Here is a 23,231-nt window from a genome sequence, read left to right as displayed (position 1 = left end):
AAAGCCACCAAAGTTTTCTGGTGCCTACTTCAAATGTTGGTAGCAGAAGATGTTGTTCTATTTTACCACACTCAAGCTATCCAAATTTGTTAAGGAGGATCCCCTGTTGTCGTTGAAGGTGATTTTGACACCCAAATAAGGACCGCGGTTGATGCGTGGAACCACAATGATTTTCTTTGTCTGAACTATATATTGAATGGATTTGATGACACACTTTACAGTGTCTACTCCTCTGTCAAGACTGCTAAAGAGCTCTGGGATTCCTTTGAAAAGAAATACAAACTGAAGATGCAGGCATAAAGAAGTTTGTGGTTGGAAAATTTCTGGACTTCAAGATGATAGACTCAAAAATTTTTATGCGTCAAGTGCAAAAAATACAGATTATCTTGCTTGACTTGTTGGACAAAGGGATGGAGATCCATGAACTAGTCCAAGTCAGTTCTATCATTGAGAAGTTTCCACCACGGTGGAAGGACTTCAAGAACTACCTTAAGCACAAACGTAAGGAATTAAAACTTGAAGATCTTATTGTGAGACTTTGCATTGAGGAGGATAACAGAAAAATCGAGGCCAAAGAAAATCTGGAGGAATCAAGTACGAGTCACAAGATGAAGCGCCCCCATGATGGATAGCAAAAGGGTAAAGCAAAGGAATTCCAAGAAAGTTGCTACAACTGTGGCAAACCGAATCACATGGCTCGAGATTGCCGACTTCCAAAGAAAAAAATCAAAATCAAAATAAAAAGCAAGCAAAAGTGGTTGAACAAAGGTATGTACCTTTAGATATTTTTGAAATTGATCTAAGTGCTGTCATTTTAGAGACCAACTAGGTGGATGAATCAAGCGGATGGTGGATTGATACTGGCTCTACGAGTCACATTTGTGCAACAAGAGATTTTTATTCCACCTACGCCATCGTTGGTGATCAAAAGTTGTTTATGGGAAACTCTGCAACATCTGAAGTCGTTGGAGTAGGAAATATGGTGTTGAAAATGACCTCGATCAAAGAGGTGACGCTCAAGAATGTGTAGCATGTACCAGATATTCGAAAGAACTTAGTTTCTAGTTCTCTCTTGATTAGGGCAGGATTTAGAATGGTGTTTTAGTCAGATAAGTTTGTATTAACCAAATCTGGTGTAATTGTTGCTAAAGGGTACCAAGATAGCGGTCTCTTTAAGTTGAATGTAATGAATGTTACCCGCACTGAGGCGAAGAATAAAATTATTGGTTCTGCTTACTTGAAAGTTATTATTTATGGCATGAACGATTAGGACATGTTAACTTCAACACGTTGCAAAGACTGAAAATTTAAATTTAATACATATGTTTAAAAAAAATACACAAAACAAGTGTGAGATTTGTGTTGAAGCGAAAATGGCCAAAGCTCCATTTCATTATGTCACAAGAAGTACTACACCACTTAAATTAATACACACTGATGTATGCGATTTAAAAATGGTACAAACACGAGGTGAAAATAAGTGCTTTATAACATTCATTGATGACTGTACTAGATTTTGTTATGTATATTTATTGAAAATCAAAGATGAAGCAATCGAAGCTTTCAAGAAGTATAGGACTGAGATAGAAAATCAACAAAGTTCAAAGATAAAATTTATTCGAAGTGATCGAGGTGGAGAATATGTGGCTCCTTTTGAAAAATTTTGCTCAACTTTGAGCATCATTCATCAAACGAAAGCCCCTTACTCACCTCAATCTAATGGCGTTGTAGAACGCAAGAATCAAACCTTAAAGGAAATGATGAACGCGTTGTTAATAAATTCTGTCTTACCTCAAAATATGTGGGGTTAAATGATTCTCTCAGCAACTCACTTTCTAAACAAGATACCAATCAAAGGGAGATATGAAACTCTATATAAACAGTGGAAAAGTCGTAAACCTTCTTACAAATACCTCAAAGTGTGGGGGTGTTTGGCTAAAGTAGAAGTACCTAAGCCAAAACAAATAAAAATTGGGCCTAAAATGGTTGACTTCATATTTATTGGATATGCATACAATAGTGTGCATATCGATTCTTAGTGCATAAGTCAACAATTTCTGATGTAAAAGAAGGCACGATAATGCAGTCAAGGAGTGATGTGTTTTTGGAAGATATATTTCCTTGTAAAGAAATGAAAGAAATAAGTTCGAACAAGCGAACTTATGAAAATATAATTGAAACTCCACAAAACAATGAAGAATCAAGACGAAGCAAGCGTGAAAAAGTTGAAAAGTCTTTTGGTCCTGATTTTCTAACATCAAATCCAGAGGCTCTTTCTAGAATAACATCCATTCGTGTTCTCATAGTTATTGTTGCATTTAATGATCTTGAGATTCACCAAATTGATGTCAAAACCGCTTTTTTGAATGTTGAGTTTGAAGAAAAAATATATATGAAACAACCTGAAGGGTTTATTGTACCCGGAAAAGAACAAAAGGTATGTAAACTTGTCAAGTTGTTGTATGGACTCAAATAGGCACCTAAGCAGTGACATCAAAAGTTTGACACTACAATGTTGTCAAATGGTTTCAAAATCAACGAATGTGACAAATGTGTTTATATTAAAGGTACTAAAAATGCATATGTAATTTTTTACCTTTATGTAGATGACATGTTAATTATGGAAAGCAACCATGAATTGATCGTGAAAACAAAGAAAGTGTTGAGACAACATTTTGACATGAAGGATTTGGGATTGTGTGATATTATCCTAGGGATTAAAATCTCTACATCTGCTGAAATTATTTTATCTCAAACCCATTATGTAGAAAAGGTTGTTGAAAAATTTAATGCCACAAGTCGTCCTCCGGCTAGAACACCTATGGAGTTGGTACACATTTAGCCAAAAATTGAGGAGAACATGTCTCACAAGTGGAATATGCAAGGGTGATAAGAATTTTAATGTACTTAACTAACTGTACCTGTCCTGATCTTGCATATACAATAAATAAACTTAGTCGATTCACATGTAATCCAAGTGAGGATCATTGGAAAGAATTAATGAGAGTTCTTGGATATTTGAAATACACTTTAAGTTATGGAATAGTTTACACAAAATATCCTGCGGTCCTAGAAGGATATTGTGATGCTAATTGGATTTCTGACACGAAAGACTCCAAGTATACAAGTGGATATGTGTTCACAATCGGTGTAGGAGTGGTGTCATGGAGATCCTCTAAACAAACATGTATAGCTCGGTCGACTATGGAATCCGAGTTCATTGCTTTAGCAAAAGCTAGGGAAAAAGCCGAATGGCTTTGAAATTTTTTAGAAGATACTCCTTGTTTGGAATAAACCGGTGTCTTCCATTACTATTCATTGTGACAGTCAGTCAGCAATAGAAAAAGCACAAAGTAATATGTACAATGGAAAATCTTGACATATTCTTCGGAGACACAATACCATAGGACAATTGATCTCAAATGGGGTTATTTCGGTTGACTATGTAAATTCAAAGGAAAACCTAGCGGATCCACTTACTAAGAGTATAAATAGAGATCAAATGTACAAACTGATAAAAGGAATGGGCTTAAAATCTACAAAATAAAATATTTATAGCGGTAACCCAACCTTCAGAATTGGAGATCCCAAAACCTTGGTTTAATGGGACAACTAAGTTATAAATATTAGTCTGAGTACTTGGAATCTTTACTCGCTCATTCCTGGAACATCCAAGTAGAAAATACCTGCAACATGTGGTGAGGTTAAGTTTTTTTTTATTTATTCATATACCTATATGATAGAGTAAAGCAGTATAATCTAGATAGAAGATCACCTATATAAGTGAAAAGTATTGGCCGCATTGATTGAAACGCTTATGAATCTAAGATATGGTCCAGGGCCAAAATGGACACAACGTGAGAACAAAATATGTTAGAGTATTGTTATGTAAATACTATTAACTAGGTTTACATAAACGGTTGACTAGTTCAAGACATCGTGTCACTATGCAACTAGTAAATCCTATAGTATATTACTAAGGTAGGTTCAAAGCCACAAGCTACCTATCCTGATGTAACAATAACTCATAAAGAGTTTCTAGTGAGAATGCTAACGTGCGTGAAATTCATTCATGTGGTGGATTGTTGGGAAATAGTGAATGAATTGTGGGGAAAAATAGTTTGTCCCACATTGGAACAATTCCAATGTGTTTTTCTCCTTATATAATCCAACTTTGGATTATGGGATTGGGCCTTTGGACACCGGATGTTTTGTAAAAGAGCAAGACGCTAGTCGATGCAACACACAAATACACACACACACGGCCGAACAGTGGGGTGGGGTGGGGTCTTATGATCCTATTAATTTTTTGGATAAAATTTAATTAAAATAATATTTATTTTTATTTTATTTGTGTACACCACCACCTAGAAAGTGGGTAGAAATCAGCCGCTCGAGCGGCAAAATCTTATCGCTAGAACGAGCAACATATTAACTGCAGACCAAAAAGTTGGCCGTTCGAGCAACACAAATTTATCGCTCAAGCGAGCATCTGGAAGATTTTATGGTAGAATGTCTGCCGCTCGAGCAGTGAAAACTTACCGCTCGAGCGCGCCGTCTATATTCCGAAAAGATGCGTCTTTTTTTGGGCTTTTTCTGTCATAGGTTGCATCCTTAGGCCATAAGACATGTTCTTTTGAATTCAGTCTATATATATGACTGGTTATAATGCAGAAAAGATATATAATCTGATATCTGATAACATAAAACGTCAGATTTTTTATTCTCTGCATATTCTTCCCTCTCTCACAAAAGAAAGTTGCTGCATATTTTTGTTCGTTGAAGTTCGAGATATTTGTTGTGCTGCTATATCTCGTTCAGAATTCGTTGTATCTTAGATACGATTGCCTCCATTTTTTAGCACTTATAATGGGCAATTTTGCCTTGCGGATAGAGAGAATCTCTCGCCTCGACTAGTCTTAAAGTTGTTGTGTTGCTGTTGTTTAGAATTCGAAGTTCTTCCTCCAAACAATTTATGGGTGATCAAGTGTGTCGCGCAACCCCCCCCCCCCCCCCTGCTAGCGATAAAGGGAGGTGAGTTCGAAAGAAGCGGATGGAGATCGAAGGTGAGGAAAGCAGTAGATGGCTGCCCGCGTTCTGGAAAAATATGGAGTGGAGCAGTGGCGTGAATGGCTTGTTGGTGATAACAGTCGATGGTCGAGCCGTGGTCGACAGTGGAGGAGGCGAAGTCCTTGGGCCGTGATAGGGACAGTTGCATATACATGTATACACTGATGCATGATAGGGATAGTTGTATACATATGTATACATTGATGAATATATACATATACTAAATTTGAACTTCTTTGTTTTTGTTTTTTTGCTATTTTAATTTGTTTATATTATATTTTATATATATACACACATACGTGAATTCATATAATTTTCTGGTGGCATCATCTATTATATATTATCAAAGTCCTTATGATCAAAGAACTATCAAATAGATCTTCGAAGTCGAATCTCTGACTCTTTCGGGTATAAAATATCATGACTCCAAATCAAATGCGGCGAGGAAATTTTTTGCATATTTTCTAAAAAATATGTTGTCGAATTATATTGAGTGGGCCCAATAGGTCAATGTCCCAAGAATTTATTATATATATATATATATGTTAAAATATATATTTATATATTTTTGCAAGGTGTCCTTACTGGGGTAAGTTACTTTCCTTAATGATAGCGAACAAGGATATTGATCTGTTTTATCTATCGGAACCTCGTGTTGATAGTGGATTTAATGAATGAATTTTAATTATTTTCAAAAATTGGACCGCGGGATATCACGACGGTTATTGCTTGTAACACCCCAAAATTATCTTAATTGAGATTATTACTGATGTTTCGAGATTAGAAGTTTGAGGGATGGAATTGAATTTGATCAAGGATTGAATTGTAATTTTTAAAAAATTTAGTGACTAAAGTGCAAATTGAGCTATTTGACTTGGTCTTTAATTCTACAAGCATGACTATGCTATTTCTTCATTCTTTATTCTTCTTCCCTATGCCTTCCCCTCCATTGAAGCAATCCAATGTGAACTCCAAGCTTTTGAAATTCCGGTTGTGCTCAATCCGTCCGGTAGAAATTTAATCCGAAGGTATATTCGCGATCACGGCTTCAAGGGCTTCGTTCTACCGTAAGTATTTTTTCGATCGGTTATACTTCAATTTTTGGATGTTGTTGGAATTGAACTATTTTTGGATATAACGTGCTTGAGCTAGCAAAGATCATTTAATCAAAGTCAGATCGAAAAAAGGGAAGTTTGGATTTGTTGTGATTTTTGAGTCATAAATTTGAAAATGCGGGTTTGATTTGAGTTGATATTGAGTTGATTTTGTTAAGATTGAAGTTGATATGAGTTGTTTTTTATTGTTGTACTGAGTTTGTGGTTTTTCGGTTGTCCGTTATTAGCCGTTATGCTGCCAGTTTGAGATTTTCGGAATTTGGGAGTTTGATTGAGTTTGTTGATTGATTTGAATTGAATGATTGATATTGATATTCGTATGCATCTTCGTACAGTTTTGGTTTGAAGGTTTTTGGGCTAGGAGTTGACAGAATTTGAATTTTAGACAAGTTGATCGTGAATTGGTAACTAGTTTAACTTGTCGATTTGAATTAAGGTTGGATTAGATATTTATTGTATCTTCTAACTTTGCAGCTTATTCTGAGTTAGAGCTTCGAATTGAGAAAGGTGTAAGTCGATATTGAATTGATAGGGACGAATACTCGAATATGAGATGATTTCGAGTTCCCTGAAATCACATACTTGCATGTTATTTGAATTACTTGAATTATATGTTTGAATGAATTACGAATTGCACTTGCATTCATATTGAGCCAAATGATTTTATTTCATTTTTAAGTAGATGTTTTGGGGACTATATTTGAATGGCGTTGGTTTTGGAGTTCTTCCAATAGCCCGAATACTCTTTATAGTTGCTCCAGAGTCTAGGGGATTGGGATATACATCATTCACCTCGATCGAAAGAGTCGGTGAGTTGATTGTAACATCTTTTCCTAGGGAGCCCAACCAACGAACTAAGATTACCTTTGATTATCCGATTAGATAATCCCAATTTTAAAGTTATGCATTTCATTCTACTGCATATTTGGATTATTTTGAAGTTATATCATAATTTTGATATTTCATGTTTGTTGCTTTTACTGAAAATATTATTCTCATCGGATTTATACGGCTTTTTTCTTGTTTTTGTATGTGTACTTGGCAACAGGTGGTGCAGGATCGAGTTAGAGGCAGCATGGCTAGATCGGGTTGTGATTGTTAGAAGTGGGGACTTGGTTTTAGAGTCATTATTATAATTCGAACTCGTTTGTATTTGATATGTAAAACCTAAGACTGATGCATGTTCTACTCCTTAGAATAATTGCACAACGTTAGACTTATCATGTATTGTATTATGCGAGTTGTATATGTTTATGCATGTTGAAATAGAGATTTTGGAGTTGTCGTTGAGGTTCCATTTTCTGCTGCCTGAACTTATTTTTTTTCTGGTTTTTAGCAGGGGAAGGACCCCATGAATACATCCGTTCCAGGGTCCGTGTACCTTTGCATTTAGTAATGTTCTGTTTTTGTTCATGCACGGACCTCGGACATGCATCAATGCATGGGTCCGTGTGATCAATTGCTCGAGACAATAAGTGTGAAATTTTGAAGTGCTAGGAACGGAATTGAGCACGGAGGGTGCATGGGGTCTGTGCATAAAACAGAGAGTTGAGTTTTAGTGCATTTTGGTGCATGGAACTATGCACGGAGGTGTGCACGGGGTCAGCGTACCCTGTGCTCTCCGATCATTTGTTTACAGGTTAATGCACGGACCCGAGCACGGAGGTGTGCACAGGGTCCGTGCATGCCTTTAAAAAAAATTTACTTAATCTCTTGACTCTCTATTAGAAATTAATTTATTTAATCTTGATTAGATGATTAAAATCAAGGTCCTCACATCGCTTTTGCCCACATGCGGGATTTGGACCGCAATTGCTATTTCAATGGTGTTTTCTTCCTGGTGGTGATAACATGTTCAAAGACACTGACGTAAGGTGGTGCTGGCTAGTTCGAAGTCATTGGTAGAAGGGGTTGATGGCTTGTTCGAAACCAATGACAGTGATGATTTTCAAATAGTTCTCGTTGGATATGCAAACGAGAAAGGCGTAGCCTAATGAAACTTATGTCGCATCTGTGTTTGGTGAATCGGAGGTCATGCGATAGGATAAACCGCGCAATTGATTGTTTGGGATATGGAGAAGCCCAATCCCTCTGATGGATTTGGACCACGATAATACTTTCAAACGTCGATTTTTTTTCTTAACACTTGTTAGAGGCAAGACGCGTTTTCCTAATGCCCTTGGCGTTTGTCTTCTATGCAATAACTTGCGGGATTGCATTCCTTACAGTCCTTTGGAGTAGTATCTTCGATGCAAACTCTTTAGTTAGTGTATTCCACGTAACCTCTTAGGTTGATGCATTCAATGTAACCCCTTGGGCTTATGATTCTTTATAGTCTCTAGGACATGAAGAATTTTTTATAGTCATCATGACATGATGAATTTTTTTTATCGTCACTAAGACTTGATAAATTGTTTATATTCGCTATGATTTTTTGGATTATTTTTATAGTCGCTATGACTTTTTTGAATTATTTATAGTTGCTATGACTCTTTGTTGCGCTCTAGGAGAAATAACTTTGTGCTTAACATGGAGTATTTAGGAATGGATCAAGTTCCCAAGATTTTGTCTCATGGGAAAGTCTTGAACCCACTCTATTAGGTGCTGAGGTATCCCAAGACATTATTGTTATCGTCTTGACCTCTTATAGCATCGTGTCTAGGTAGTCCTATAGGGCTGGTCAGTCCACTGATAAATGGGTCATAGTTTGTGACATATGAGTTAAGCATTCGTTGATGGATTTGTGTTTCTGCCTATATAATTGAATTAAAACTTTAAACAAATTAACATTAGTTTATTATTAAACTTCAAAATAAAGGGAAATAAAAAAATTTACCTACAGAGCAAATAAGGTAACAGCACACAATTTATTTTAGCCTGCAGGTGTTTGCCATCTAAGTGTAGGGTTTCTTTAGATTGACATGACTCTCGGAATTGCGTTACATTTTGTCGTGTTTTTCTTCTCGCATTATTTTTCCCAAAGATATTAACTCATCAGCTTCCTTGATGCGTATGTTTTTTTCGACTGTGACAACAGCTCCTCCAAGGTGTTAAGGGGGTTTTCCTGCTATAGATTCCTTGAACTTTCCATGACACAGGTTTTTGCTGCATTATTCCAGACAACAAATCGTGGTTCACGTGTAGGAATTCGTGGATTGCGTGAGTAAATCGTCGAATATATTCTCTCAAAATTTCTCCATATTTTTGTATGATTGCGAATATTTATGCTGTTTTTTTAGGTTTTCTTGTTAATCGAGAATTCTGGATGAAGCGCTGGGTGAGTTGCTCCAAGTTGGCAATGGATCCAGACGGAAACTTATTGAACCATTAGAGTGTTCTCCCTGATAAGGTTGTTTGGAATATTTTGCAGTACGCATTGTCTGTTTTGTCATACAAATCTGCTTTTACGTAGAACTTGTCAACATGATATTGAGGGTCACTGGTTCCATCGAACTCAGGTAGGCTAGGGATTTTGACTCCCATAGGTAATACTTTAGATAGAATGGCACTGGTGAAGGGGCTCCGGCGTGCATACAGAATTGCTGATGAATTGCTGATGGATTTTGAGCTTTCTTGTCAGTGCTTCGGTGTTGAAGGGTGATAAGTGCATTTTGTATGCATTATTTCTTGATATTTTTATGTTCATTTTGTGTGCATTCATATTGTTTTGTGTGTTTTTATGTGTTTTATTGCATTCATGTGTATTTCACTCTCCGGGTTTTATTTGTAGGAAAAATATAAATCAAAAGAGTTTAGAGAAAATAAAATAAAGAAGAAGACTTTTGAAGCGCTAAAGAGCAGAGCTGCTAACGAAGAGCTCTAACCAACATCTCTAAAACTAGTGATATCGCTCTATCCTACAGCTCAAGAAGAAGCGCTATCGCTCTATCCTACAGCGCTTTAATCATGAGCTATCGCACCTCAAACAAGAGCTATCGCGCTAAAATCATGTGATATCGCGCAAGAAACTGCGCAGCTGAGCTAATGAGGCAGAAAATCACTCGCTCGAGCGCGCATTGTGCTCACTCGAGCGAGAAATACGGATTGAAAAATATTTGGAGCAGAGTCATGCTCGCTCGAGCGAGCCAAACGTACAGAGTTTTTTAATTTGGAAATTCTTGCTCGGAAAGGATATTGTCTTTTGGGGATCTTTGGACACTTAAATACCGAATTTTTCATCAGACACATGTTTTTGAAGGCAAGGAGGCGGCCAAATCATCTTTTCATTCTACTCTTCTTCTTAATTTTTTTTATTTTTTTATTTTTTGTTGATGTTTTGGATTAAAAACTTTTGTTTGTGAATCATGCTAAACTTTGAGTAATTTTTCATTTCGATCAAGGCCACGTGATTGGGCCGGAAAAATTATTGTAGAAAACTTGGATGTTTATTTGGTATTTTTCAGACTTGATTTTATTTTATTGATTGTCAGATTTATATTTGTCTTGTGAATAGCCTGATCAACTGTTTACTTGCATGTTAATCGATTCCAAGTCGACAGAGGAGGAATTGATTTTGATCACTTTGATAATTAACACATGGTAAAATCTACTAGAAATAGAATTTGGTTTCAGTGTGCGGTTTAGGTGTAAACTGAATTCTCACAGTTCTTCATGCATTTGAATTTGATTAGAATTACAAAAAATTAATCCGTCAATATTTGAATAGGTTTGATTGTTCTAGAAATAGACTCTTGAACATGTTAGGAGAATTCTCGTAATTTAAGATTAAATCTGAGTCCTGAATCGACTACTTGTTACATGATTTATCCGGTACCTACATGTGTCCTTGATCGAGCTTTTCCCATATTGAATTTTATCCAAAATTTCTGCTGCGTTTTTATTGAATTGAATTTTATTTGCACTTTAATTTCTTAGTTAAAATTTGAAAATTCATCACTTTTATTGATTAGTCTAGTTTAAGTGGAAATAATCATATTTTGGTATTCATACATATACAGTCTCTGTGGGTTCGACATCTGGACCTTTGTCCACTTTACTATTACTTGACCTGGTGCGCTTGTTAGTAGATTTTTAATCACACCGATTTAAGCGGTCAAAGGGATACCATGAACTGAGTGACTACTTCAGTCGTTGTGCGTGCAGTTGTTCCTTCCATTAAGGCTTTAACGTTTCCTGGGTGAAAATAAATCCAGGAAGTGGTTCACAGTTGGGAAGTGGGTCTCCATTGCGATTATTTTATTGAGATTTTTGTGATGGAATATGCATTTTCAATGATGCATCGAATAGGTTCCCATAGACGACGTCAAAATGATATAGCCAAAAATTGATGTTACTCAATTGGAGAAAATCCAGGTAATTTTTAGAGATCTGGATGTCCGGATTAATACTCGAACATTTTCAGAGAAAGAACTTTGTGGGATGTTACCTGCATCACAAAACAAAGTGAGTGATGCCGGGAGTTGCCCAACAAAGACAATCTGATGCTCAAGTCAATATTTGTCCAATAAAAGATCCAAAGAACTAGAGCATGTGACTATAGAGAGCGTACCTTAAAAATGAGAGGACTTGAGTTATTTATAGATAGTAGGAAAGCTTCATGTGCTTAAGCCTCTTATGGTCTTTTAATAATTTATGGGTCTTGCTAAAATTTCCAAATAAATATATAAATAATATGGGATCCAAATGGATTGAGTCACTCGGCTTGGGCCGAGAACAAAGTCAAATTTGGTCATCTTCCAATAATATTAGTCCTCCTAGCTAAAACGAAAATCTAATTTCTCCCTTGCTATATTATCAAATTTTATAGACAATTTCACTTTTAACAAACTGAAATCCTAATTAAGACATTTTTTTATAAAATATGCGAGATTAATTTTCTTCCCTAAAATATATTATTACACTTTTATACTAATTTTGTTCCTATCTAAAGCAGGATTTCAAGCACAAAAACTAAAAGTAGGGTTTTGTAATATTTTCTCCATATTAGTGCACAATCTGCGATTTGGATATTTTCCCTAAATTTATAACCATCGTTGCATTTCATAAATATGAACTATACAATGAATATAGATAAATTTTACATGAAAATATTCACATGCACAAAACACATTAATATAAAGACTTCTCTCCCTATCAAAGATTCAAAACTATTATCCCAACCAAAATGGCCAATGTCACACACAAAATCACGTATTGCTCACTAATACTCCTCATTCTTACATTCAGTTCCTTCTCCGCGAACCATGCCGGATCTTCGGCACTACAAAGTGTGTGCAATCAAACCAAAAACCGTTCCCTTTGCTCATCTGTTTTAGGGTCTGATTCGCGCAGCAGCACCGCAGGGCTCGCGCAGCTTGCAGAGATAGCGATCGACAAGGCTGAATACAAGGCGGTAGGCACCAAATATAAGATCCATGATCTTCTTATGGCTGCAAAAGATCCCAAGTCAATAGCCTTCTATGGAAATTGTGAAAGTTTGTATCTTGATGCTTTGGCTGCTTTAAGAATTGCACCCGATTACCTTGCACGACATCGATATGTCGATCTTCGAGCCCAGGGAGATTCGGTAAGTAGTAATGTTGGCCGTTGTGGGTCGGCACTTGTAGTTGTTCATCCCAAGTTCTCCAAGGAAATTGGGGAAGTCGTGATTCTCGGTGATGCCATAACGATTATGGCCCAAGATTTGTCACATCCAAGGATATTTGATTAAATGGAGTCATGTTATTATCATTAGAAATGAGTGGTTCGTTTTTTTTTTTTTTTCCAATTATGTAGTTGGGAAAATAAGTTTTTTAGTCCAGTAACTTTACCCCCTTTAGGTTTTGGTCCATTAACTTTTTCGATGTGGGTTTTGGTACACTAACTTTGCATTTTTAGTGTTTTTTGGTCCACCTGCATACGTGTCATCTTTTGAACTTGGACCAATCAGAAGTTGACACGTATGCAGTTGGACCAAAAAACAATGAAAATGCAAAGTTAGTGTACCAAAACCCATATCGGAAAAGTTAATAGACCAAAACCAAAACATGAACAAGTTATTGGACCAAAAAACTTATTTTCCATAAGTAGTTATTAGTCACTTCCCTTTCTTTGCTTTTTGTTTATTTCTTTATCAATACAAATAAATTCTCGATCTTCTTGAACGGGAAAAGTACAGTAATTAGTGCAAGAAGAGTAAATATTTTTTCCTAAAAAAAGGGTGTGGTTTCTGTAATATCCCACAGAAACCCTGCACCTTACGTTGTGTGGATCGAGAATATATATATATATATATATATATATATATATATATATATATTAATTTTCAGTTGTCCAACAATTCTTGTTCAACTCGTCCCCGACCACTAAAACCCACTACCGGGTTTTAGTTGTCGGGAACGAGTTGGGCATCAATGGTTGGGCAGCTGAAAATTTCTATATATACTAGTAAAAAATGCATACACTTTGTGTGTGTAGAGGAGAAGTTTTTTTAAAAGTAAATCATGGAGTTAGTGGAAAGTTTTTAGTTAAATATTGAGTAGAAAGGGTAATTTTGGAATAAATAAATTTGGTGTCCTCAAAGTAGTTACTATAATAAGCACATCTTTTATATAATAGTATATATATATATATATATATATATATATATAATATATATATATATAATCTTTCCCTTAAACAACATTTTTTTTTCACCAAAATTTATGTTTTGTGATATGGATATTAGGCTTTTGTTTTGTTTAGTTTTGTTTTTTAAACTTAGATATTTCAAATTGCATTTTAGTCTCTCGATAATTTTTACAACGGTGATATTACTTTTATAAAATATAAATAAAATAATTAAAAAATATTATAGAATTAAGCACGCATCGCATGCATGAATACACTAGTATCTATAATCCATATTATATATAATATTTTCTATTATATAAAAGATGAGCATGATATACTAATTATTAATTACCTTTAAAAAGACCAAAATACATTATTCAATAATTACCCCTTCTTATCCACTATCCTACTAAACCCCCTATTCACTCTATGTTTTGCTTTTAAAAAAAAATACATATAAAAAACTTCTATTTTACATGTGTATTTTTTCACTAGTTATATATAATAGTTGAGCACGTAGAGTGGACATGAACTTTTTTTTCAAAATTGCCTTTTTCCACTATGACTTTCCGCGACGTGTAGCGCGGTGAGCGTCGCGGAATGTGGCCTTTTGGCGACGATTAATATGCTATGCGTTGCTAAAAGTTCGAACATAGTCCAAGACATTTTTGTGTCTTTTGGCGACGCAACAATATTAATGCGTCGCGGAATGATAACACGTCCAGTCATTCAACGACACAAAATGTCTTTTGGCGACGCAACAAAGTTAATGCATCGCGAAATGATAATCCATCCAATCAAATAAGTAAATAATTTATTTATATGTATTTCCATATTTTTTTCAACTAACAATTATAAATAAAATAAATTGATAAATAAATTTTAAATTTATTTTTATATTATCTTAGAAATGAAAAAAATTAATAAATTTAAATATTATTGAAAAAATAATATTTTTATATAGCATACAATACTAAATATATTATATGATTTTATACACACATATCTATTAGGATTAGGATCCTCTACGGTGGGGGATCCCATAGTACATCGTTTCCTCCACAGTCCGCATACCTTTTCTTTTTTTTTTTTCTTTTTTTTTTCCTTTGTTTTCTCTTCGTTTTTTTTTCCAAGTTTTGTAATTTTTTTTAACTCTTTAACTCAACAATTTTGTTTTTCTTTTTTTTTTTTTATGTCGTTTCCTCCACAGCCCACATACCTTTTCCTTTTTTTTCTTTTTTTTTCCCTTTCTTTTCTCTTCGATTTTTTTTTCCAAGTTTTGTAATTTTTTTAACTCTTTAACTCAACAATTTTGTTTTTCTTTTTTTAAAAAAAACAAAAACAAAATTGGCTTTATTTTTTATTTTCTAATTCATCCAATTTTATTTTTCAATTTTTTAATCTAATTTTTTTATAAAAAAAAAAATTGCGCCCAATTTCTACATGTTCACTCGTATATTTCTTTTTTCCTTTTCAATTCAAGTTTTTTTAAATTTACAATAAATAAGAGGAAATTCTGAAATTTTGGGACCTGAACTGATTATTCGGGAACGCGAACTTGACATGTTTCTAGATTTTAATATTCCGGACCACGAATATTCGGGATCTCTCAAGTAGGGAGAATAAATTCTGAATTTTTTTTTTCGTTTTCAAGATTTCGTTCAAAAAACATAAAAAAGTGATTATTTATTTAAAAATGCTATTTAAAAATTTATATCTAAATATAAAATAAATATTCGACTTAAAACATACAATATTAAAATATTTATGATAATGCTTCAAGTTTTTTCGTTAAAAGAAGAACATCATACGATATATCATATAATTATTAAAAAAATATTATGATAAAAAATTATTGAATAATTTTAGAAAATAGATAGTCAAATTGCATTTTTTATTCTAAATATTTGATCTAATTAGATAATTATAAATATGAATTATTTAAATTGTTAATTTAATTTTTAAAAAATACACAAAAATAAATATTATTTCACGATTTTACTGTACGTTCCAACAATAAAAAATAACGTGAATTAAGTCGACGGTTAATTGTTATATGTGTTAAAACACAATAATATTTAGCTCAATATATTATTAAAATAATTATTAATAAAATATATTATAATATTATTTCATGAGGAATCGAGAATTCCCTCGTGATAAAATTTTATTCCCGATCTCTCTCTCGATATTAATCTAGACGAGAAAAATTTCAATAACTCGGTTCGATAAAATTTTGGGTTGTGGTTTTTTGGGATAGGAATGAGATGCAATTCAGGAAGGATCGAGATTTCGAGAATTTTCGTCGCCCCTACAATTTTGCAAAAAAAAAATAAAATTGGATAAATTAGAAAATAATAAAAGCAAATTTTATTTTAAAAAAAGAAAAAAAACATGTCGAGTAACTTGAGTTAAACATACAAAAATACAAAAACATGAAATGAAAAAAAAAACAAAACAAAAACAAAAAGAAAAGAAAAAAAAAAGAAGGAAGTGGGTTGTGGAGGAAACGATGCAGCATCCCCTGCTCTGGGTCTATTGATCTCAATTATAGTACATAAAATCATTCAAAGCTAGTTAATCTTTGAAAGCATTAAAACCAATAAAGTATGCACTTAAGAGATTCAATAATCAAATAATAAGTTCAAGCAAGGGATTTCCTAATCTTGATAAAAGTAAACTCAATTAATTATTATAATGAATAAAAGATGTTCGACAAAAGTTCTCAATGATTCAAACATAGTTTAATCCAAAATAAATTAAAGAACAAAGTCTAGATATTAAAATAATCTCTTGAAATCGCTTTTCGTCGATGATTCCTTAATTTCACTTCCTCTCCTTTGCTTTCTTCCTCAAAATCTGAAAATCTGCGAGTGCAGAATTCTCCGAAATTGCTGTGTGGTTGGCTTGTCTCTTTATCTGAATTCTCCTCCTCACCTCTGTACGTGAATTCATATGTGTATATATAATGTTTGTGGGTTCAGGTTTTCTTTTTCCAATTGGACAAAGACTCTAGAATTTTATTCCTTCCCCTTAGTTATCGGGTGCTGTTTTTTTTCCTCTCTAATTTTGCTTCGTGCCCTGCTTTTCTCTTCTGTTCTGTCTTTTTTTCCCCTCTTTCTTGTGAGATATCCCTCTAAACCCGTTTTGGGAGGCGGCTGCTGTATTTTATGGGATTTCTCACGGGCTGTGCCTCCAATTTTCTTTGAGTTTGGGCCTCCAAATTTTGAGGCATATACGGCTCCTTCATACAATTAGCCAATGCAGCCCTTTCCTTTTTCCATTCAACTCACATATGTGAAATTCCCTCGATTAGTCACCCTTCACATTGCAATTTGCCAATATTCCAAACGCTCGGCTTTCACAAATAGCTCCCTCTCCATTCTCCACTTCCCAAACATGTATTTAACTTCAACTTCAAGCAAAACAAACGTATCTTCCTCCTTAAATTAATTCTCTTCTTGCATCGCGACGACGAGTGGCGCTGATTGTACCCAAACTATATAAAAAGTTTCTCTTTTTCCATTGTTTCAACTCATCTCGATCGGTCGGACCTATACGACATTAAAAGATATAATTAAGAACTCTAATTATCTATTAACCATTAAAATTCACAAAATTAAAATAAATTAAGTTCAATAAATCATATGAAAATATGAACTTATCAGTGTATGGGAAACAAATTAAGAAACCATTTGTGTGGTCCTATTGCATGTATTTGACATGGATTTTTGTTGCTTATTGAACGGTATTATGTGTTTTGTTTTTGTCGTTTATAGGAGGCTAGGAAATAATGAGATTTTATTGCACATTTGGAGTGGAAAGGAATCAAAAGAGTGAAGGAAAGTGAAAGAAAAAATGCTAAAGAAAATAATTTCAGCAGGCGCAGTGCACCCGCGCAACTTTTCTGCACCCCTGCGCCATGCTCGCGCCTCTTCGCAAATATACTCGCGCCCCCGTGCCAATCTACACTAAAAAGGGTCCCGAAACAGAACCAGCAGTGCACCCATGCAACTTTGATGCGCCCCAACACCCATGCTACTGCAAGTTTGAAAGCTGATCAGCAAGCACAGTGCACCCGCGCAACTTTGCGGCGCCCCCGTGCCATCAAGTCTAGAATTTTGGAAAGTCCTTTTCCATTTTAAAGATTTCTTCCTCGCCTATTTTGAAAGGGGTCTAGGGTTTTAAACGGAGGACGGCGGCTGAGGATAGAAAAAACTCTTGGAGAACAACGCAAGGTGGAAGATTTTCAGAAGCAGACGACGACGCATCAATCCGGGAACAGAGACTACTCTTCAATCTTCATCCTAATTTCTTCCTTTCCATAAATTCTTACTTTTGATGAATTATTTTCTAGAACATGTGTGGTTATTTTACTGAATTCATCATGAACTAAACTTATCATATAGAGGAACGACTTAGCTTGACTGATACCATGTTTTTGATATTTTGATTGATAAATTAGAACTCTTCATTGGTTTATTTATGTTTTCCTTATTTGATTGTACTCAATTGATTGATCACTAATTGAATTGTCATATTTATTTGAAATCTGACACTCGGAAGAGGAGATAATGCCAATGAAGTCGTCAGAGAATTCCTATGGTATTGACCGGATTTGATATTTGATTTTAGATAGGAATATTTAAATCAATATTAGATTTGAATGCTCTATTTGCCACTTGGAAAAGGGAATATAAAATATTAAGAATTATTGGCTAGTAAATTAGAAGAAACTCTGATTTAGATATCTTGACAAATTAAACATGGTTGAAAGTCAAGTTAAATCAAACCTCTAGAATTTATCTTCATCTAATATTTGTTCTGAAAACTCATTTTACATATTTATTTTATCGCATATTTTAGTAATTAAAATATCACTCCAATTTCGTAACTCTAAATAGGATTAAAATTATATTATTTTCATATATTTAGTATAATATCAATTATTCATTCTCCGTGAGAACGATACTTTACTCATTATATATTAAAACTTGACATCGTGCGATTGCAAGCGAATAAAACACACGACAAGTTTTTGGCTCCGTTGTAGAATGAATTTATTTTATTTACAATAAATCGTTACTAATTAGTTTTAATTTTGATTTAGATCAAATTTTCATTTTTATATTTGTTTCTAACTTTATCCATCTCAGTGTATGCAGTTTATGCGCACAAGCCAAAGCTTTGATTCGTTGTTCATCGATCCAGAGATAGAAAAGACTAAACTTTGAGAAAATCCAGGAGAAAAGAATTAAGAAGGATGGCTGAAGAGCAGAACAATGGAAAAGGAGGGGATGCTACTGGCCCAATACTGATCAGAAATCATTTCAGGCCAGTCATCAATACAAATTACTCTGGGATTTCTTGTCAGACCATCACTGCCAACAATTTTGAGCTGAAACCCATGCTGATAAATATGGTGAAGCAGAATCAGTTTCAGGGATCGGCTTATGAGTATCCTAACTTACATCTTTGGACATTCCTAGAAATTTTTGATACAGTGAAAATACATTGTGTTACTGAGGACACCATCTGACTACGACTAATCCCATTCTCACTTAGGGACAATGCATGAAGATGGCTGCAATCTCTGTCTCTAGGAAGCATTACAACTTGGGAAGATATGACCTTAAATTTCTGACAATATTTCCCACCGGCCAAATCTTCTCAATTGAAGATAGAAATCACAACTTTCCGACAGCAAGATTCAGAGCAGTTATATGAAGTTTGGGAGCTCTATAAGGAATTGCTCCGGAAATGTCCAACCAATAATTTCAAGGAGTGGGAGCAAATTGAGTTGTTTTACAATGGGTTAAATTGTAGTAGCCCGGTTTCATTTTACAATATTAAGTTTCTAATTATGTTTAGATTTAATAAAACATGATTAAGAATTTTAATATGATCAAACGGACCAAGGATTTGGGTCCAGAATGCCCGGAGATGCTTAATTGGCTTATTGGGCTCGGGAAGTTTGGAGGATTGACCGGCTTAAATTCGGTTTAAATAAATTATGCTGGCAAGCGTACCAGGTCAAGTTATAGTATGTTGATGGAGAGTCCAAGTATCGATCCTACAGAGACTGTAGTCAATTCTCAAGAATTAATTTTTTAGCTTAATCTAGACAGAATAATAAAAAGGATTTTGAATTGAATAAAATAAGAATTTAAAATAAAAATTTCTTAGAAAATAAGAATTAAAATAACTGAAGATAAAATAAATTAAAACAAGACAACCAAGACACACGCAGATATCAAACAAATTATGCAAACAAGTGGCAATTCTTGGATCCAGATTTAATCTTAAATCACGGCGAATTCTTCTAATTTATTTAACAGTCTATTTCTAGAATAGTTAAACCTATTCAAATATTGACGGATTAATTTTCATAATTCTAATCAAATTCAAATGCATTAGGAATTATGAGAATTTAGTTTTCACCTAAAGATGCATATTGAAACCGAATACTATTTCTAGTCGGTGTAAACATATGTCAATTGTTGGGGTGATCGAAATCAATTCCTAATCTGTTGACTCAGAATCAATTAACAAAAAAAGGTAAATAATTGATCAAGTTATTCACAAGACAAAATATAAATCCAGCAATCAATAATATTAACAAAAATCCAAAAATCCTAAATAAACATCCAAATATTCAACATAAAAATTTTTGGTCCAATCTTGCGGTCTTGGTTGAAAATAACTAATCAATAATTGAAAATATAATTTAAAAAAAAATAACGAAGAAGAAAGAAGAACTAGAATAGAGCGATCTTCCTAGTCTTCAATCTCCGACGCCCTCCAACACCCTAGCCGCCGCCTCTGTCTCTGCGTTCTCTACCTTTAATCTGCAGTAAGTCGCCCTTTTATATGGCTTTGAAAGCCCATAAAATAAATCCCGAAAAGATAAGATTTTTAATTCTCAAAAATCTAATTTTTTTCTGATCCGCGATCGCTTGCTTGACCGGTAGAAAATTCTCGCTCGAGCGAGAAACTTTCTACCCGTTCTTTCTTTTCCTTGTCGCTCGAGCGGTAGAAAGTTACCACTCGAGCTAACAACTTTCTGCCTCGAATTTCTTCCTGCATAGCATCATTGCGCAGCTGCTCCATCTCAAGCGCAATAGCGCTACTTGTTTCTTATTTTAAGCGTTGTAGCTCTTTCCCAAGCGCAATAGCGCTACTTGTTCTCTCACTCATTCTTTTCTCTCTTCTAGAGCAGCAGCTCTACATTTAGAGCTGTAGCTCTACTTCTTCAAGCCTCTCTTCTTTCTCATTCTTTTCTTTTCTTATTTTCTTGTGCTCAAAACTCCTTTAATTTCTATTTTTCCTAAAAATAAAACTCAGAGAGTGAAATGCACACACATGCAATAAAACAAATAAAAACACACATAAAACAATATGAATGCACACAAAAAACATAAAAATAACACGAAATAATGCACACAAAAGACACTTGTCAATGCCCCAGATCTTGGGCACATCATAGCTACGACTCCTGGACACTTTGCCAGTGCTCCGCCGCCTGGCTGCTACTACGGACACCGTACGTTATAGAAAAAACTATTGCCTACTCCAACTTTTAAAATAAGAGTACCCAAAAGCTCATAGAATTGAGCTACATGGGCCAAGGAGAGGTGAGGAATTACAATTTCAAAATGAGGAATTCAGACCCTTATTTATATGGAACGATCGAACGCTCCGATCCCACGATCAGATGGTTCGATCAGCATGCACTTGCCACGTTGCCTGATCTCATTGACACCTGTCCCGCCAACACATCGGCTAGTTCGATCCCATGATAGGATGCTCCAATCCTTGCCACGTGTCGACACAAAAATGACACATCAAAATTGCATGGCCTAACTAGACCGGACGCTCCGATATGTCCATCAGACGCTCCGTTCTTATTGGATGCTCCGATTCTGTCCGAGTTCAATTTGCAATTTAGTCCTTTAATTAACTCTTTAATCATGTTTAAATCCTTTAATCTTGTAAAATGGATGATAGGACTGTCTTCAGCCAACAAACTTAAAAATACCTAATCCTTAACAAAATGAGTATAATAGTGTGCAGGGTCGAATTCACAGGGAACGGATATTTATTTCCTTCGAGAGAATGTAACTAAAAGGGGTGTTTTGGTATGCAGTAGAAATAAAAATAAAAATAATGTGAGAATTTAATAAATAAAAAGAGCAAATAATTAAATGAGAAATTCAAATATTTTACCAAACTCTGATTCAAGGAATTTGCGTATTCCAATTATATCACTGGTCATCGGCTAACAAATAATTTCTTCATGCATTTTCTAGCAATTAACCTTAAAATCATAGGGATAGCCACTAAGATTTTTGTGTCTTCCTATTTTAATTAACCAAACCCAGCATTCAGTCAACACTTATCAATAACCAACTGGGCACGATAGTGTTACATATTGATTAAAAATAGCTTTTCTATTTGTGAAACAGTTAATCCTAAAATCTAACAATCGAGATAGCTGCAATTGTTAAATCTAGTTTCGTTGATTTATTTAGATCAAACATGCTATGATAGCACAACATACCCAAACTATTGCTACTCAAATACCAATCATTCATGACAATTACGGATCACTAAACTCATGGTTAGCAATAGAAAATTGTAAATCAAATTAATTTGTCAGATTAATCGACCCACAACTTTCATGAAATAAATCATAAATTAACAAATACTAAAAACAGACAAGAACATCAATTTAAACGCGTAAACAAAAACTTAACCAAGCAAAGTTGGCTTCATAATTACCTAAAAATATAAAAGCGTAAACCTAAAAATTATGAAGAGGAAACGAAGAAGAAAAATATTCTCTGCCTGGCCGTGCAGCGTTCAGATGGAGAAGCAGAAATCTGTTCTCTAAACTAACGTGAGAACTAAGAAAAAAGGGAAAAAGATAAAGTCTAAAATTAAAAACAAAAAGATAAAGTCTAACTAAAAGATGATGTGGAGATATTGTTTTAAATAAAAAAATCTCCAACTATCTTTATTTATCTAAAAATCTTCTCTTCAAAAAATCTTCCATAACTTAAATATCATATTTATAATTCCTCAAATATGATATTTTCTTCTCAAATTCTGAAATCTTTTATTCACCACAAAAAATTAACATCGTAGTAACACAGCACGCCACGACTTGCTTCAGGACCTCTTCTAGTTTGCTCAATTTCTCAAAATTTCCTCTTGGCAACTCCAAATATGATATAATTCAACTTTTTAGCCCAAATTTTTGTCCAAGATCATCAAACTTCCTCCAACTACAAAACACGACAAAAACGCAGCAATTAACATATGCAAAAGAAAAAAAAACCGAGAAATATGATACTAAAAATATAAATATTATGAGTCTATCAATGGAACCGGGCTACTACATTCTCCCCAACTTAAGATAATTTCATCCTCGAAATAAATCTTAAGTACCAATACGGACTTGAATAAGAACAACATGTTCTTTATTCTCTTAAA

Source organism: Henckelia pumila, chromosome 2 (assembly GCF_033568475.1).
Source record: "Henckelia pumila isolate YLH828 chromosome 2, ASM3356847v2, whole genome shotgun sequence".
NCBI classification, from domain to species: Eukaryota; Viridiplantae; Streptophyta; class Magnoliopsida; order Lamiales; family Gesneriaceae; genus Henckelia; species Henckelia pumila.
This window is presented reverse-complemented; position numbering follows the sequence as displayed.